A 9,644-nucleotide genomic window follows, 5' to 3' on the forward strand; every position below is an offset into this window, starting at 1 on the left:
GTGTTGGTGAGGACGTGGAGAAACTGGAACGCTTGTGCACTGCTGGAGGGAATGTAAAACGGAGCAGCTACTGTGGAGAACTGTATGGCGGTCCCTCAAAAGCTGAAAAATAAAATTGCTGCATGATCTCAAATTCCACTTCTGGGTATACATCTAAAAGAATTAAAAGCAAGGTCTTGGAGAGATTTTTATACACCCGTGTTCGTAGCAGTATTATCCACAGTAGCCAAAAGGTGGAAGCAATCCAAGTGTCCGCTGACAGATGAATGGACAAACAAGATGTGAGCTATACGTACAATGGAACTGATTCAGCCTGAAAAAGAAGTAACATTCTAACACACACTACAACATAGAAGATGTTATTTGACTGAAACTTGAAGACATTACTTGAAGTAAAATAAGACAGACACAAAAGGACAAATATTGTATGATTTCACTTATATGAGGCAGCTGAAACAGTCAAGTTCATAGAGATAGAGGGTAGAATGGTGGTCACCAGGGGTGGGGGAGGGAGGTATAGGGAGTTACTGTTTAACGGGTACAGGTTTCAATTGGGGTGATGAAAGAATTGTGCACAGAGCGAGCGATGACGGTTGTATAACACTGTGAATGTACTTAGTCCCATTGAGCCATATACTTAAAAGCTGTTAAAATGGTACATTTTATGTTCTGTATATTTTATCAGCATAAAGAGAATATTATTAAACGTTTTTAAAAAGCGAAGGATATAATAATGAGCTGCCATTTGTGCCAATTTATGTGTGCACGTATGTGCATAGGAAATTGGTGGGTTTCTGGGATGACAGGGAAACTTACTTTTTTAATAAAAGCACTGGATCCAGAAAGAAATATTTGCCATAAGACTGTAAAGAGTTTTCAATACTCATTGATCATCAAAATCCCTTTTGCCACACCAGACTTGTATTTCCTAGTCTGCTCCCGGCACCAGTCACACCGTACCCATGGTCAGAGCCAACACTAGTCTGTTCAGCACCTTTGTGTCATTAGAATAAGGCAACCATCCCTCTTGGTGGAGATGACACCACAGGCATGCAGCTTCGAGAGCAGAGGAGGATGGATTTCAGCCCCATTAACCCTTCATCTGAGTGTCCTTTTTTGCAGTGCACAACATGCACAAATGTTCATGGTGGCCTTGCCTGGAGTCACTTTTTCCCTACTTGACCAGTGTTATTTTTCATAGACCAAGAAGGAACATACAGCAACTTTGTTAAAAATACAATTTCTTTAAAAATAAATGTTTCTTTGAAAAGCATACAAAAGGTCAAAAAAGGGAACATTCCACTCTTTTCTGTTGTTTCATTGATGGAGTACAAAAGGCACCACCAAAATTTTGTGCTAATTGTTGGTTACTGTGATTTTCATAACCATAGTGACCTGTGAAACTTTCTGGTTACTGGAAATTTGCTTTTTCTTTCTCTCAGAAGGTCCTAATTGTTTAGATAGTTGGGAAACATCTCTTGTTCTATTTTTCTTCCCATCAGTTGGGTCCCTGTAACTGAAGCATTAAGGGATGCAGTCTTCCTGGGTGTGATCTGAAGACTTCAACGCATGAATGTGAGGCCAGGAGAAGTCATAGGGTCAACATGACATCTGATTTCAGGTAAACAAAATTCACACCACGTGGTTTTAATATTGTTCTTTTTTTAAAAAAAAAAACAAAGTATTTTATAAGCCACATCACCCCTGCAAGGAATATGTAATACTTATGAGCCAGGAGTTTGTTTATACAAATCTGGAAAACCAAAACAACCTGGAAATACCAAGTCAGTGAGAGCAAAGCAAGAAGAAAAGTCTTAGTTACCCTGACAGTGTTTCCAGAGACACACAAGTTTGCATCTCCCGATGACCCTGAGTCCATGATAAACAGGTGCTTTGTAAAACCAGACCATTCTGAACCTAAAGGTAAACCTTTTTCTATGAAACATAAAATAGATCTACTTTCAAACGTATTCTGTTCTTTAAAAAGTTTTTTTTAGACTTAGAGAAAAATGCATCATTGACCCTTACTCAGATTCTCCTAACATTACTATCTAGCACAACCATGTAACATTAAGAAACGGTCATGTGTACAATCCTATTAACCAATCTGCAGACTTTAACTGGACTTCTAACAGGTTTCCCGCCACCACGTTTGGATGTCACATAACCGTAATCTCCTCGAATCTGTGACAGTTCCTGTCTCCCCTTGTCTTTCATGACTTGGGCAGTATTTAAGAGTACTGCTCACTTATTTGGTAGCATATCCCTCAGTTTGGCTTTGTCTCAGCATCCGATGCAGGTGGTGTGTTCCCCCAGGAACCCTGGTGGGGCTGTGCCCTTTCTGGTGCAGGTTTCAGGGGAGAAATGTGGTGATGTTAGCTTTTTATAGTGATGTTGCCTTTGATCCCTTGGTTGTGGTGCTGTCTCCTGGATTTGTGCACCATAAAATTACTATTTTTCCCTTTGTAATTAATAAACATCTTGGGGGAGGTATCTGAGACTGCAAATATTCTGACTTTCTTCAAACTTCTGTTGACTGCTTTAGCATTCGTTAGTGGCTCTGACAAATGCTAGGTTTTCTAAAGGTGATTTTCTGTTTTCCTCTTTCTACATTTATTGATTAGAATTTCTCTATCAGGAAGAGCTGTCTTTTCTCCCTTATTTGCTTAATTGATTTTTAAAAATGTATTTACTTATATCAGGTATGTACTAGTGGGTGTTTATTTTATTCTATGGGTTATAACCCAACATTATTGTTATTTATTCAGTGCTTCAATTTTCCAGCTTTGGCCATTTGTCAGGCTGTTTCCTGAGCCTTTTGACATGTCCCCGTCCTTTTCAAATACTTCCTTTCTTCCTGATACAAGATGCTTCAGGCTCTTTATAGCAGCATTATTTACAATTGCCAAGCTAGGGGAGCAACCTAAGTGTCCATCAACAGATGACTGGATAAAGAAGATGTGGGGCTAGACAGATACATAGATACACACGATGGAACACTACTCAGCCATTCAAAGCAATGAAATTCTGCCATTTGCAACAATTTAGGTCAACTTGGAGGGTATTGTGCTCGGTGAAAAAAGACAGGGAAAGACAAATACTCTATTATATCACTTCTATGTGGAATCTAAAAAATAAAACGAACTAGTGAATAAAGCAAAAAAGAAACAAACTCAGAGATACAGAGAAGAAAGTAGTGGTTACCAGTGGGGAAAGAGAAGGGGGAGGGGCAAAATAGAGGAAGAGGATAGAAAGGTACAGAGTACTATGTATACAGTAACCAAGCTACGAGGATATACTGTGTAACACAGGGGTGTACAATTCAGCTAATATTTGATAATAACTATAAATGGAGTATAACCTTTAAAAATTGTGAGTCACTATGTTGTATATCGGAAATTTACATAATATTGTAAATTAACGATGCCTCAATTGAAAAAAAAAAAGCTAGTTCAGGCTCATCTTGTACTTTCCCTGTCTCAGCTGTGGAAAAGAAGCCCCGTGATATTGCTGTCTAATTAATCATGAATAAAACAAAATATAACCACGATATGTGCATGATAGGACTAAAATCAAACCCCAGACCTCCACATCACCACCATTTAGAAACACTGTAATTAGTTTAGATACTATAGTCTTGTTTTATTGTTGTTCATTTAAGTAATATCTAGAACAGCACACAACACACAGTAGGTCACAACATAATATCTCGGAGAATGCATGTGTCACAAACACATTTTTCTGTTTTAGCCTCAGAAGACTTATCCACTTGGCTGAATTTGGGTTTCTCTTCTTTCAGACACTGGAGAAAACAAATGTATCGCATCTCTTCTCAGCCCAGGTCTTATGCTCAGAACAGCCCTCAATTCCAGCCTTAACTGCAGAACCCAGGATGGAGAACGTAAGGGAAAAGATGGCAGGACACAGTAGGGATTCAAGTGAAAGTCCAAAAGTCACCACCTCCAGAGGGCCTCTGAGCCTGCCGGCCCGTTTTCCAGGTTGTTATTGACGTTGTTGCTGTTTTCCTCTGCATCTGCTGACTCTCAGCACCAGCAATTTGTTTAAATCTTGATGAGAAAGAGCAAGAAAGCAACATAAGCAAACAGAAGAGTTTTTCTCTGCAAACGCTGCCTGGGTATGCTGGCTCTGGCATCCAGCCCAGAAAAACACAGAGGCTCTAAGGATCATCACACTCAGCCAGGACCTGCCACCCTTCAGCTCAGAGTTTTCTTTTTTGCAGGCGGGGCTGAAGAAGTTAGAGGGTGGTTGAATCTCAGTCCCAAGGACCCTCAGCTCTGCCTCCCATGCACTTTCAACTTGTCTGAAGCATGAGACAGGGTACCACCGGGCACACCTCCCTGGGAGCCAGCTGGAAAGCGAGGTGGTATCCAAGAGCAAGCAAAGCAAATTAAAAAACAGAAGACTGAGGTTCGAGAACCATCTCCGTGCGTCAGCCTTGGGCTCAGCGAAGGTGTAAAACCAGTTTGATGCAAAGACACCACTTACTTCCTAGGTTCCTGAAATTGACATTTTGGGGTCCTGTTGGCTGATCAGAAGTCCCATAGCAATGACAGGAATTCCGAGGATCAGGCCAGATTTACAGCTGCCTTAAACCTGCGGCTTCTGGCATAGATTACTTCCTCAGCATTGAGAAAGCCTGCTGCGAAAGAAGTATTAATTTTTTTTAAGGAATAGAACTCTTGTGTTTCTATCTCTATGATCTTTTGTGTCTTCATTTCCAAGAAGCTGGAAATCAGATGAGAAGAATGTATTGAAACCACTGGAAGTGTGAACAGCGGATATGGATTAAATTGTGTTCCCCCAAAAAAGATGTGCTGGAGTCCTCACCACACCCTACCCAGTACCTCAGAATGTGGCCTTATTCAGAAGCAGAGTCTTTGCAGATGTAACCAAGTTAAGATGAGGTCCCTGTAAAAGGGGGAACTTTGGACTTAGACACATAGAGAGGGACGGTGACGTGAAGACTCAAGGAGGGTGCCCTGTGGAGGAGGAGGACTAGAGTGACAGGGCTACAAGCCTGAAGCTCCCGGAAGCCGGGACAGAGGCTGGGCACGGTCCCTCCCCTAGAGCTTCATGGACAGCGTGGCCCTGCCAACACCTTCGTTTCGGACGTCTGGCCTCCAGAACTGGGAGAGGTCAGTTTCTGCTGTTTGAAGCTGCCCAGCGTGTGGTGCTTTGTTACAGCAGCCCCAGGACACGAATGCAGCGGTGCCAGAAGGCGGCAAGCTCACTGCTGTGAGGCTGTATTTGAGGACGTTGTATAAGAGTCATGTGTTTCCCCAGCGAGTTCTCAAGAAGCAGCCAGGGAGACGTGCACGCGTGTACACATTCCCTGGGTGTGTGATTTATTAGCTGTGTGACCTTGGACAAGCTTCTAAACCTCTCTGAAGGTCTTGATTCATCCTTAGAATGAGGGCAGTGAACCTTTGAGGGCACCTTAAGGATTAAACAAGATGTTTTTAAAATGATCTCTCGTGGGGCCTCACGCATGGTAGCCTTTCAACCACCTTTGCTAACCAACGTGAAAGACGACCCCCCCCCTTCTCGGGGGAAGGCTGGTGTTGGCTGAGAGCCCACTGTCTATTCAGTAGGTGACATCAGTAAGTGTAGGAGCGCCCGGCAGGGCTCCGCCCAGATCCCTCTGGGTCCCTTTAACTATTTCTGATGTCTGCTCTGGAATGTGCCTCCAGGTTCACACCCGAGGCTCTTCACTGGAAGACTGCTCCTGGGTTACAGGAGCCACTTTTGCCAGGTGGTAAAAAGTCAGCAGATGTGCCTGGGAGTTAATACTCCCCACTGAGTGCGGCCCTTGAACGAGCCCTGAAGGATGCCACAATTCCTTTGTTTCAAATCAGGGAAACTCATAACTTACACTCTTGAGTTCCCCCAGGATGAAGCCAGTGGACTTAACTTGAAAGCCCAGAATGGCTTTGCCCTCCCTGATCTGCTTCTTAACTCCCACACCAGTCTTCCCAGTGAGCGCATCCTTAATGAATCACTGACACGCAAGCCCTCAATCCAGAGTCTGCTTCTGGGGCACCTGGCCCAAGACGGTAAGCTTCAGAACAGCTCATGCAGAAAAGACTGAAATTCTGATGGTCAGAACTAGAAGCACTGACCGGCTTGTGCGTCCCCATCATTCACTGTTTTAACAGCTACAAAAATCAGACTAGCGACCACTTATTCATATGCTAATATCTGCATTATGTTCAGCTCTAATCCTTGTCATCAACCTATAAGATAGATTCATTCTTTGTGGCAGTTTTTAAAATGTATTTATCTTACAGTATAATATTTTAAAAATTGAATTATAGTTGATGTACAATATTATGTTACAAGCTTACAATATAGTAATGCACAATTTTTAAAGGTTATACTCCATTTACAGTTACTATAAAATACTGGCCATATTCCCCATGCTGTGCAGCACGTCCTTGTGGCTCATTTCATACCTGATAGTTTGTACCTCTTAATCCTTCACCTCCATCTGGTCCCTCCCCCGCCACCCACCCCAGAACAACTTGTTTCTTGTCTACATCGTGAGTCTATTTCTTTTCTGTTATATTTAGACTCCACATGTAAGTGATCTCTTACAGTGTTTGTCTTTCTCTGTCTGACTTATTTCACTTAGCATAACGCCCTCCAAGTCCAGCCATGCTGAACACCAGAAACTAATACAACATTTTAAATCAACTGTACTTCAATTAAAAAGCAAGCAAACAAACAAACAACCCATTTAAAATACGGGCAGAAGAACTGAATAGACATTTTTCCAGAAGAGGAAATGCAGATGGCCCACAGGAGCATGAAAAGCTGCTCAGCATCACTAATACCAGGGAAATGCAGATCAGAATCACAGTGAGACACCATCTCACACCTGTCAGAATGGCCGTCATCAAAAAGAACGCAAGTAACAAATGTCGGTGAGGATGTGCAGAAACCTTTGTGGCAGTTTTTTAAAACAGCTGCACATGTTTGACTCTCTATTGAGATCTTTTGTCCTCTCCCCTTAATCCTACCATTTTCAGAGAAACCGGCTCTATTTTGATAACCTGTTCTTTAGTTCCCTTAACCGGGTGAGGGCATCCAGCCGTGGGGGCTGATTAACGGTCAGTTGCACCTCTAGTGGGCTGCACGTGGTTAGGTCTTGCTTTTACATTTCTAGCTGGTTCTAAATAAGTACCTAAAGATTGAGCCTTTTCTGTTACTTTGAATTAATATTCCTATTTGCCATGGTTTGTGCTTCGATTTGAAAACTCAGCTCTGAATAAAGCATTTGCAGCCGTCTTCTTGACTTACTCCATTTTCAGACGGTTGTGTCGGCCTTTGGCGGGCTGTGGAATCCACGAGTCCATCAGCTGCTCCTGTCAGCGCATGTGAACACTTAGCACAGCCCGCTCTGCCGAGGTGGCTGCTGGCGTCACTGCCTGCACTCTTTCCCCCCAGGGTGAGCGACTCTCTGCAGGGAGGACAGGTGCGGGGTTGGGATCCAAGCCTCCCAGGGGGGTTGGGTGGTGCCGGCTCTGAATCCAGAGACTGGTTCTGTTCCTAGACTTTGAAAGCAGACTGCCTGGATCAAATGCTGACTCCTCCTCCACTGACCTCCTGTGCCTACCTCCGCACCAATAAGGTGGAGATGCTAACGGTGCCTACTTCCCAAGGCGGCTGGGAAGAAGTAGGTGGTGTATGTCAGAGTACAGAATGGTGCCTGGCACGGAGTGGTCACTCAGTAGGTGGTACCCACGATTACCAGCAGCCAGCAGCACTCTGACTTGGATGCAGGGACTAAGACGGGTACAGCTTCTATTCTTCTTCTCCTCCCGCTCCCTCTCCTCCTCCTCCTCCTCCTCCTCCTCCGTCACGCTGCTACTGTGTCTGCTGGAGACAGAAGTTTGTCCGGGTGAAATAACTCCAGGGTCACGTGCTCGTGGACGACTACAGTAACAGAATCAGGTCCCACACTCAGGTGTTTGACCCGCACGCCGTGCCTTTCTCCGCAGCACGGGGCGCTGGAGGGGAGCGCGCCAGACAGCGGCCAGGAAGCGAGGGCCCGTCTAGGGTTTTGCTGGGATCGCCTTGTTCATTTCCTCACGTGGCCTCTCTCTGTTTCTTCATTTTCTGACATAATTCAGAACTCCCGGGCCCCACCAGCAAAGGTGGGGAGGTCATCAAGCTACATCAAATACACTGTTAATGAAATCCAATTAATCCATTTTCCCTTTATGATTAATGTGTTTTTTTTTTTTTTTTTTTACTGCAGCATGTTGGCCTTGCCCATAGTTAGTTCTCAAAGAAGTTGTGATGAATGGATGGATGAATGGATAGACGGATGGACGGATGGAGAAATGGACGGAACCAGAGGCCCTGGGCTGTTCTGCTCCTCAGTGAGGCAGTCTTGCCTCGGCCTGGCCTTGCCTCTCAAAAAGCCGCTTGGACTGGAAATCAAAGCCAAATGGTGAATGTTCTTTGCCTGTCTCAAGATGCTCTTCTTGAAGCTTTATTTTTTTGCCCTTACATTTATGTCTACACTCCACCTTACATCGATTTTTGTGCATTTGTGTGTAACCTGCTGTGTGTGCAGGTCTCCCCTGCCCTAACTGCACTGCTGTGTGAGAACTGGAATGTGAAGAACTGGTGACTGCCATCACTGAGAATAAACTACCCTTCACCCTTGACCCAGAAGACACTTGTCTCCTGCCAGCCTCCAGGAAACTGGATGGCTCACTTTGTAACTTGGAAAGAGGATAGCACCTCAGACCCCTCACGGGCTTTGACACTGATGTGGGAGAAGCCTGTTACTGGGAACGTGAGTTTGGGGAAGGCTTGCTACACAGCATGATTGCGGCTGTGTTACCAGAGCTGGGCAGCCCTCGTCCAGGGCTGGCACTGCTTTCAAGCTCTTGGTACATATTGCCAACTTGCCTTCCGGAAAGGTACACTTGAACAATGTACACTCGCACAATGTACACTCGCACCCCGCGGTGATATTTGAGCGGATTTTTTCCTGCCAAAACGCTAAGGTCTTCTGTCCTTCTGCCCCCGCACGCCTCCCCTCATGCAAGCTTTGCCTTTGTGCTGGTTTTTCTGGCAGCAGGAGCTGGGAGATGGGGCGAAGCCATCCAAGCCTGTGAAGGCGGTGGCCTGTTAAGTGAGCGTGCGGCCTGTGTGCCGAGTGGGTCTGTCCCCAGGAAGAACAGGGAGTCTCGGCAAGGCCCTAAGCGATACCCCGGGGACCCAAGACGTGCGAAGACCAACCCCAGATTTAAACAATAAATTAGTCTCATGATCTACTCTCTGGCGCCTTCCTGACTAATGTCCAAGGCGAGCTTGGTGGCACATGCGGAAGGGAATGGCAGGCCTGCCAGAGTTGAGCCCAAGGCCAACACTTAATCACCCTCTTCAACAGGGCTGTTCTGTGACCGTGCCCTTTGTGGTTGGAGGGAGCCAGCTGTCCCCGTGGGTGGAACCTTAATTCCCAGAGAGCGTGCCTGCTCCTCCCCCTTCACCTTGTCCCCACCCTTAGAGGTGATATTTAAACCCACCCACTTACCCTCAAAATAGGGCTGCCAAAGGCTTGGCCCGCAGGGGCTCTCGAGGACCAGGACAAAGGCCAAGGAAACCTT

At 45.2% G+C, this 9,644-nt stretch overlaps 2 long non-coding RNA genes across 2 annotated transcripts; one reads left to right on the forward strand and one right to left on the reverse strand.

Moving 5' to 3' along the window:
* Window positions 1–3,645: 3,645 nt before the first annotated feature.
* Window positions 3,646–7,682, reverse strand: LOC123613657 (uncharacterized). Its single transcript, XR_006721043.2, has 3 exons — window positions 7,321–7,682; window positions 4,507–4,660; window positions 3,646–4,067 (listed from the first exon to the last, which is right to left on the reverse strand). It is a non-coding gene; the product is annotated as an uncharacterized LOC123613657 (long non-coding RNA).
* Window positions 6,664–9,279, forward strand: LOC141574003 (uncharacterized). The gene is made up of 3 exons (XR_012500498.1): window positions 6,664–6,944; window positions 7,332–7,468; window positions 8,282–9,279. It is a non-coding gene; the product is annotated as an uncharacterized LOC141574003 (long non-coding RNA).
* Window positions 9,280–9,644: the final 365 nt, after the last annotated feature.

The sequence above is a fragment of the Camelus bactrianus genome, chromosome 19 (genome assembly GCF_048773025.1).
Source record: "Camelus bactrianus isolate YW-2024 breed Bactrian camel chromosome 19, ASM4877302v1, whole genome shotgun sequence".
Classification (NCBI taxonomy): Eukaryota; Metazoa; Chordata; class Mammalia; order Artiodactyla; family Camelidae; genus Camelus; species Camelus bactrianus.